At 31.8% G+C, this 9,233-nt stretch overlaps 1 long non-coding RNA gene across 1 annotated transcript; it reads right to left on the bottom strand.

The window, feature by feature from the left end:
- Positions 1-8,534: 8,534 nt before the first annotated feature.
- On the bottom strand, positions 8,535-8,912 carry LOC145038689 (uncharacterized). Its single transcript, XR_013679494.1, has 3 exons — positions 8,871-8,912; positions 8,745-8,784; positions 8,535-8,667 (listed from the first exon to the last, which is right to left on the bottom strand). It is a non-coding gene; the product is annotated as an uncharacterized LOC145038689 (long non-coding RNA).
- Positions 8,913-9,233: the final 321 nt, after the last annotated feature.

Below are 9,233 nucleotides of genomic sequence, written 5' to 3'. Positions count from 1 at the left end.
ATCCGGTCGAAAGGACCGAAGGGGAGGCCAGCACCCAGATATGCTAGGCAGTATCCGGTCGAAAGGACCGAAGGGGAGGCCAACACCCGATATGCTAGGCAGTATCCGGTCGAAAGGACCGAAGGGGAGGCCAGCACCCAGATATGCTAGGCAGTATCCGGTCGAGAGGACCGAAGGGGTAGGTCGGGCACCCAGATATGCCTGACAAATTTACGTATGTTATGTGATTATGTGGTATGTGGTACAGTAGGGGAACTCACTAAGCTTTGTGCTTACGTTTTACAGTTTTGTTTTCAGGTACCTCTTCTTCGAAGGGGAAGGAGCTGGCGCGGTAGCGGCACATCATGCACACACTCTGGTTTCCGCATTTACGAGATTCACTGGGATTTGTACTCTGATATTTTGATGAGTTGTATGGTTTGGCTTTTAAACATGGTTTGCGTTGTGTTGTGGTTTGATCAAACATTGTTTTAATTATTAATGTTTTCTAAAGTAAGGTTTTAAAACGAAATTTTTGGACGTGAAAATTGGGTCGTTACAGTTTATTTCCTTTATATTGTTCCATATTATTAATTAAATATTAAAATAAAAAACCAAAAAGTCAAAAAAAAAGGGTAAATTAGTCTTTTTACATTAAACAGGGACAAATAACACAATAAAACCAAAATCATAGGGACGGTCCGAGTGCAAAAGAAATGTTATGGCCCAAGGGTGACCATTTCAGTAATCTGTTCTTTAAATAGTTAGGAATGTTTTGTAAAACTAACTAACTGCTAATAGCTGAAAGTTATTGTTTTTATTTGTATAGAAGTGTCTGGCAAACTAACTAAAAGTTATTAAAAGTGTAAAATTACATAGAGTAATTGATGGTTCCCAACATGATGCCCAATATATATATATATATATATATATATATATATATATATATATATATATATATATATATATATATATAATGTTAAGTTCATTTGAGACGGCTTAATCTTATGAGACCGTGAGACGTAATCCTAACCACTCATTTCGAAGATAAAAAAACATCTTTAAAATGCAAAATAATTGAAATTTTGTCGGAAAAATAATTCAAATACTATTTTCATCGTTTATATTTTCCAAAAAAATAAAAAATACCAAAAATAAATAAATAAATATCATTTTTTACATATTCTAGTAGAATATTAAAATATTCTAGTAGAATATTAAAATATTCTAGAAGAATATTATAATATTTTACATATCTGACAAATATGGTTGAATATTTTAACATTCTAAAAATCATATTAGAATATTTAGAGTGTAATATTCTATTAAAATATTTCACGTATTTTAAAAAATAGTAATTTTTTTAGGTAAAAGAGTGAAGAAAATGATAATTATAAAAAAAAAAAAGAATTTTCAGATTTTTCCTTTTATGTTGTATTTTAAAATTATTTTTGATTGCGTCTCCCGGTCTCACAAAATTAGTATGATATCAAATTAACCTGAACCTATATATATATATATATATATATATATATATATATATATATATATATATATATATATATATATATATATATATATATATATATATATATATATATATCAACCCGGATTTAAAGATGTGATTATGTGAAAGACTAAAATTCCCTTCTATGGTAACTATTTATGTCAAATTAAAAACTTGAATGTATAGTGCTGTGGATTAAATTTGCTCTCATTATATCACAATAGGCGAATGCTTGCGTGTTGTGCAAAATAAAACAATATATTAGAAATCATTATAAATATATGTTTTTCAAATATATCAATAATATTGTTGTTAGTTATTATATAATAAATCTTATAATAAGTTGGTATCAACTTTGTTTTTTTTTTTTAATTATTTGATAGTGTAGATATTTTTTAAAATTTTATAATTTCATTTGTCTTAATGACCTCTACCTACATGTTACTCATGAATACAATTAAATATAATAAATGGTTTAATGATATTTATAGTTGTTATGATAAATTGATTTTAAAATGTTTATTTGCTTAAAATTTTAATTTTTATCATTGTAATTATTTAAAATATCAAACATTGTTTTTTTAAGGTAACAATAAAATTTATGTATATATAATGTTATTTTTAACTATTGTTGTAAGTTATTTAAAATAATATATTTAGAAACTTTTAATTATTTAATTTGATTTCAGAAATTTAACTTTTTTAAAATTTATTTGATGAATATTGTTAGTTTCTTTGATTTTAATTATTTAAAAAAATAAACATTATTTTTGTTTTTAAAGATAACATTATATTTTTTTATATAATATTATTTTTAATTATTCCTTTTTAAACTACTTATTTGAAAATTCTTAATAATTATGCAAAATGATGATGCAGTGGTCCATTTGGATGATATATAGGACGATGAGCGCTCGGGTTATATTGAAAGGCTGGTAGCATTAGTAAAGTGAAGGATGAAGGTTCTACGTAACAAAGAGATACCTTTGGTGAAGGTTCAGTAGCAACATCAGAAAGGTTCCAAGTGGACCTGAGAGCCGGAGGCAGATATGCGGGAGCATTACTCTGAGTTATTAGCAATAGCCGACTTCAAGGACGAAGTCTAGTTTAAGTTAGGGAGAATTGTAACACCTCGAAGATGAGCTATTTTCATTTTTAACCTTTAGTATGAAAGAACATTGCATTTTGGCCATTGGATTTGAAAAGATTGCAAGTATGGCCCATAGTGGCATTTTGGTAATTCTGGCCAGGAGGTAGTATGTTGAGCGTACGTTGTGTATGCTAGGCGTACTAGGGAGGACCCACGTACGCAGGGCATACGTAATGAAACCTCAAACCCTTATTTATAGGGTTTAGTCCGTATATAAGCATCTTTATAGCCTCATTTATCATTCCCTTATCAGCCTCCAACTGAGAATTCGACCCTCTATCAAACCCTAAGTGAGAATAGTGCTTTTTAGCTCATTTTATGTGCTTTGTTGGTGTTAAGAAGAAGAAGTTAATGCAAGGACCTTAAAGCATGGAAGCGGCTTAGATCTGGGATTTTTCACTGGTTAGCTACCTCTAAAAGGATTTAGGTTGAGCCGGTATTTGGGGAGTAGAGTATTGATCATCTATTCTTTAGACTGTGAGATGAGTTTTCCTCACTGTACTTACGGGTCGAAGGCACCAAGGCCGCCCCATTGGATTGATATCCTAGTTTTATTGTATGTGGTTATATTGTAGTGATATGTTAGATTTGTATCATGGTATATAGGATGTTGTTATGTTGTAGTTATCTGTTAGATCTATATGACTACCTGTATTTAATGGGTATGTGTTTTTGTTTATCTGTTGTATATGTCGACATATTGTGGAGGGGTTGAGGTGGTCCTACTTTGTGCTGAAGGCCAAGATACCCGAGGTGGTCCGGATAGACCGTAGGCCCTACGAGTCTGTCCAGTCAGGCCAAAGGCCCAGATGGCGGTTCGAATTGGTTGTAGGCCTTGCGAGGTGGTCCAGTCATGCCGAAGGCTCAAAGAACGGTCCATATAGGCTGTAGTTCCTACGAGGCGGTCCAATCATGTTGAAGGCTCATATGTGTATGTTGTTGTTGGTTATGTTTATGTGATGATACTTTAGGGGAACTCACTAAGCTTTGGCTTATAGTTTTAGTTTATGATTTCAGATACTTCCGAGGATCATGGGAAGACGAAGGCGTGATCGTACACAAATTCCAGTTTTTATTTCTTCGGGTCTTGGGAAAACTCTCATTTGAAATAATGCTACTGAAACAATGACTCTTTTGTAAAAATATTGATTCATGGTTTTTTTTTGGAGTGTTACACTTACAAACGTAATAACAATGTCAGTAGATTGTCGGTGTTATTCGTCTCTCTCACCGAAAACTATAGTTTTGCTGTCTTGAATAGTGATAACTCATTGAGTCGTTAGTCACCGCTTTTTCCTCATCTAATTCTTCTACGCAGTGGCGAGTTTATATTATGGTAAAGTGGATCCTTTAACCCACCTAAATTTTCAAAACATACAACAAAATATATACCAAAATTATTATGACCTACCTTATAAAATATGAGGACCTACCTATTAGTATTTGGCAAAAAAAAAGAAGGAAAGAAAATAGATATTAAGAACTGTTTTATTGTGTTGGACAAAAAAAGAAGAAGGAAAAAAAGAAGTATAAAATATAGACAATAAAAGACATAATATTTGGTAGCATGAAGGAGTCCCACATCGACTCCAAAAAGAAAACGGTTAGAGGTTTTCCATTATAAATATACGATTCATTTTTCTCTCTTTCACACCATAAAGCTTGTTGATGTCTGATATTGGCATTATTGCAAGTTTAAGTTGGTTTTTTAAGGAACTAGATTATAACCCGCGTTTAGAGTTTTGTCTTAGGTTGAATACATATCACATTAATAAGTGGTTTTGTCTTAGGTTGAATTTTAATAAAAAAAATGTTAGTTAGATTCATTTTTAGAGTTTTGAACCAAACTTATTAGATAAAAATATTTAATATTTATATTAGAGCAATTTGGTTTTTTAATATAGTAATTTTTAACATAAATGATCTATGCAATCTTTGTTTTATCACAACGTAATGCGACTTCTTGATTAAAACATGTTGTGTAGTAGCTTTATGAATTGACTTTGTTTAGTGTACCAACCCCCATGGAGGCTCATATGTCTCTTTTCATATTGGCCCTGTAAAACCAAAAACAACAATAAGTTGTTATATGTACCGACAACATTAAATTCTACAAAGAAATTCGATAAACATTACACACAAAGTGAATTGTCATAACCATAAACATCAAATTCAGACATTGTAATTTAGTCGATTTCAAAGTATTTTTTCCTTATAAAAATTAAAATATGATTTTTCAGGTTACATCCAATCTCATATACATATCTTGCGATCAAATAAATTATTACAAAAAAACATGTTATGAGCAAAAATAATAATATTAGTTTCATAATTTGCTAAAGGTTAACACTAGTAAATAATAACGAACTTTCACAAATCTTGCATTTTGATCACTACATCCAACTAACAAATGAAATTCGGTTTAGAGGATTTGTTCAAGAAGGGAATTCATGACTTCTTGTAGCTGAATTTTGGGAAATGTTAAGACCTACCGAGATATGAGGGAATGGTCTATGAGGTTACAGTTGGTTTCTATAGGGTAATACAAATTCAAAATCGTTAGCACGTATCTTCCACTACTAGAAAAAAAGCCTTTGACGACGCTCATTGCGCGTCGTAAAACGCTCAGACGATGCGCAAATGCGCGTCAAGGAAGGCCATGTCATAAAGATAGACGACGCGCTTTTGCGCGTCATCTATAGATGACGCGCATTTACGACGCGCGGTTATGACACACAATGCGTATCAAGGAAGGCCCTGTCATAAAGGAAGATGACACGCATTTGCGTGTCGTAACCTTACGACGCGCGTGTTTATGATACATAATGCGTATCAAGGAAGCCCGTGTCAAGAAAGGTCATGTCATAAATGAACACGACACACATTTTTGCATATCGTAATTTAAATTTTAAAAAAAAAAAATTATTTATAGATTTACTAATTTTCAAATTAAATTTGTATTTTATGTCTCATAATAGAGAATAACATATCATATACAAAAAATACAATACATTGCACAAAAGTTAATGTAATACAAATAATCATTCCAATAGTAGACAAATGTAACATTTCAACATTTTTTATATAATTAACTAAATTATTAGCCAAATTTCCTAAAATACCAACATACTTTTCTATGAAGAGCATTAACTCTATTTTTTTCCATCAAAAACTTCAAAACCTGCATAATTAAATTAATGTGTAATCAACTACAAAAATTTGTGTGAGCATATGGATAATTCTCTATAAACACCACATAGAGGTATATAAGTGAAGTCAGAAGTCAGAACTGTAAGTAAGGCTAAAGATGCAGCAACTCACATTGAAAAGGTAATTTTACCTCCTCATCTCTTTCACCCATCAACTCCAGTACATTAGAGTGCCTTCGTCTTAATGCTTCTAGTTCTGCTTTTAGGCCAGACAACATACACTTTTGACCATAATTTTTCACACTGCACCAAAAAAAAAACATATGAGATCAAAGGGTAATACAGACATTTATCATCCAAAATGTATAACATAATGAAAAGAAAGGAAACTCTACCTCCTTTGTCAAATTAACCAATGCCTCAGCAAGAGAGTCGTGAATTGATTCCATGGATGCCTGATTGCTACAAATTAATACAAAAACCCTTGATTTCATTGTTGTCCTTGTTTTTCACCAATCTTACCTGTATAATGATGGAGATATAAATTAACATATTTTTCATCAGTTGATATAGCACATGCCTAACAAAGATTCACCAAATAACACCCAAAATGTATTAGCACTTCTGTTAAAAGAATGTTAAAACTTTTAGTAATCAGTTAATCACCACATCACCTTCTTCTTTACCCTTATGTATTGATGAAGCCATCCAGACACATCTATCAGTAATTTTTCCTGTAGATATTATATATTTCTCATGTTTTGACTTACATTGACTTCAGTTCCTGAGAAGGCAACATCATATATCATAATATCAGTGAATATTATTATTCCCTCAAAAAGAAAAAGTAACACTTAGCTTCTTCAAGATTTACACGTACTAGAATGGCATCATTTCACTAAGTGGATTTGTTGGAGGCATATGCATGAAAAGAAAATTTGTAAAAAACTCTAATGAAACTCATTACCCAAGAGTCTTGACTAGGATCAAAATCAGCAGTATGAAAAACGAAAAATTATTTTGATCAGCCGGAAACCAACCAAGAAGATTCGGTGCAAAGATTTCATTTAATGAGATGAGAAAATTTATTAAATGAAAAGAATATCATATTGAAGGGTATCCCGAACTTGCTCGTTATAAATCTCAATTATTTGAACAAGGACATCATATTGAAGGGTATCCTTCCTTTGTTCAACAATAAAAAACAGAGACATTATAAATATTTTGCATGAGATACAATCTTGTATAATTTATAGAAATGAGAAAGCTAGTTACCTGATAAGCTAGTTCTCTGCAACAAATCTCACCCAAGATACAAAGAGTAAGACATGGGTGAAAATTAACATTTTCAAATTGTTGGAGGGTTACAAATGAAAATATGACATGATAAGCTAGTTCTCTGGTGTGGCAAAGGACAAGTGCAACAACTTGACCTGCTATAGCTGTGTCTCCACATATTGTTCCACATAAGCACCAATTTTATCTCCTAGTGTGTTTGATAACAGATGGAGCATCCAGAATGATGGAATTTTATCCTGAACCTCTACCACCTCTTGAATCTGTCAACAGAAACAAAACTTTTCAGATTCAATCAAAAAATCACCAATAATCAATCTTCAACATCATATCCAAATATTCACTTCATACCACTTTTAAGTAAAAAAGATAAGATAGTAGTGCAAGAAAAGAACCTAGCATTTAGGGTTTAGGGTTTAGGGCATGAAAGTAGAAAATAATGTAAATTGCACCCTTAAAATCTTAATCCCATTAATTTAGGTTAAATTGGTGCCAATTACTAACCTGGATCTTTAGAAATAAAGCTCAAGACACGGTTAATGAAATTGCCTAAATTATTCAGCAACTCAGTGTTGAGTTTTGCTTGAAGATCTATCCATGTGAATAATATGTCTGATACCTACACAAGTAAACCCAATAATCAATGAAAGAGAAGGAAACAAGAAAAAAAGTGAGAGATCACATTTTTAATTTATATACTGAATAAAAGTTACACCTTTGGTCTATTAGTTAGCAAATAGTATCTCCACACTTCTACTGGAATATTTGTATCTTGTGCATTATTACCAAAGACTCCTACACCCTTGATCTTTGAAAACTTACCTTTAAAAGAAATGGGGTTTGTTTATCATGAAAAGAATAGATTTTGGGGTTGAATAGAGGCATAGAACAAACCTCCTTAACAGTTTAGATTCAATCTAAAAGAGTCTGGTTTGGATTCGATCTAAAAGAGACTGGTTTGTTTTTGGAAGTTTAATTTTGGACCTGTTTAGGATCGGTTTTGGACTGCCATGTGTAACATTTTGAAGGACAGAGCAGGACTTCTGTCCGGACTGAACAGTCTAAGATTGGTCCATGATCAATTTAGTTCATATACATATTTTTAGGATCAGTTTGGACTAATTGTTTTGCCCACCTATACCTCAGTCCTCATACTACCTGAACAATTTTCCCCAAGCACATTTCATCTGCTAGAAGTTCTTTGACACTACAACATTGAACCGATGATGAGTTTGAAAAAATAAAACAACTGATTAAAGCCAGGAGCAATAACATACAAGGAAATAAAAAAGTTAATGAAGTACCTATGAAACATCAAATAGTACTTTTCATTGCTCTCCATGTAATGTTGTAGAAGCCAAAATATTTATTAATAAGATATTAAAAGTCAAACAAAGGTTATAAGAGTGTAAAGTAACAAAAGATAGAACATACCTTGGCCTGATTTGTTTCATCTTCATTCTCAATAGTAAATTCACTATTATCATTTAGACCATTATCTGCTTCAAAGGCTCTGCTGATCCAAACTTCTGGAGATACTTCTCGGTCTCTTTCAATAGTTGCTTCAATCGATCCGACTTTGCATCCTATAAAATCAATTTTAATTTTAATTTTATTTGAATTCATATCTTTGTTGAGTTGTATTAATAAGATCAGAGATCACCTTAAAATATTACACCATTGACAGCTTCTGTTTCACCTTTCTGCTTGTTTTTTTCATAGAGATTCACTCATTAACATAATACATGCATAAATGTATGTATGTATGTGTGTGTTAAAAGAATTATACCTGTGTTTCAGCAGAAATTGTTGCTTTTCGACAACCTATAACGAGTTTTTCTCCTGGATCCAATCGACTAAATATAACTGCAGAAAGATAGAAAAGCTAATAAAATTATATATAGAATATGAGAAATGAGTATAAGAATATAAGGATACTCCCCAGGGACAAGGGTATAAATGGAAACAGCATGACTGCAAGCCAAAATCAAAAGATCCTGAAATCAAATGGAGAAGTAAATATACAAAAAAAAATTTCTAGGGACAAGGGTAGAAATGGAAACAACAGTACCTGTAATACGCGACACTGAAAAGTCTTTGGCGCATGTGGAAGTGAACTCAAAAGAACCAACAGAAGTTATGAGTGCTCAAA

The sequence above is a fragment of the Lactuca saligna genome, chromosome 4 (assembly GCF_052625555.1).
Source record: "Lactuca saligna cultivar CGN05327 chromosome 4, ASM5262555v1, whole genome shotgun sequence".
Lineage (NCBI taxonomy): Eukaryota > Viridiplantae > Streptophyta > Magnoliopsida > Asterales > Asteraceae > Lactuca > Lactuca saligna.
This window is presented reverse-complemented; position numbering and strand designations above follow the sequence as displayed.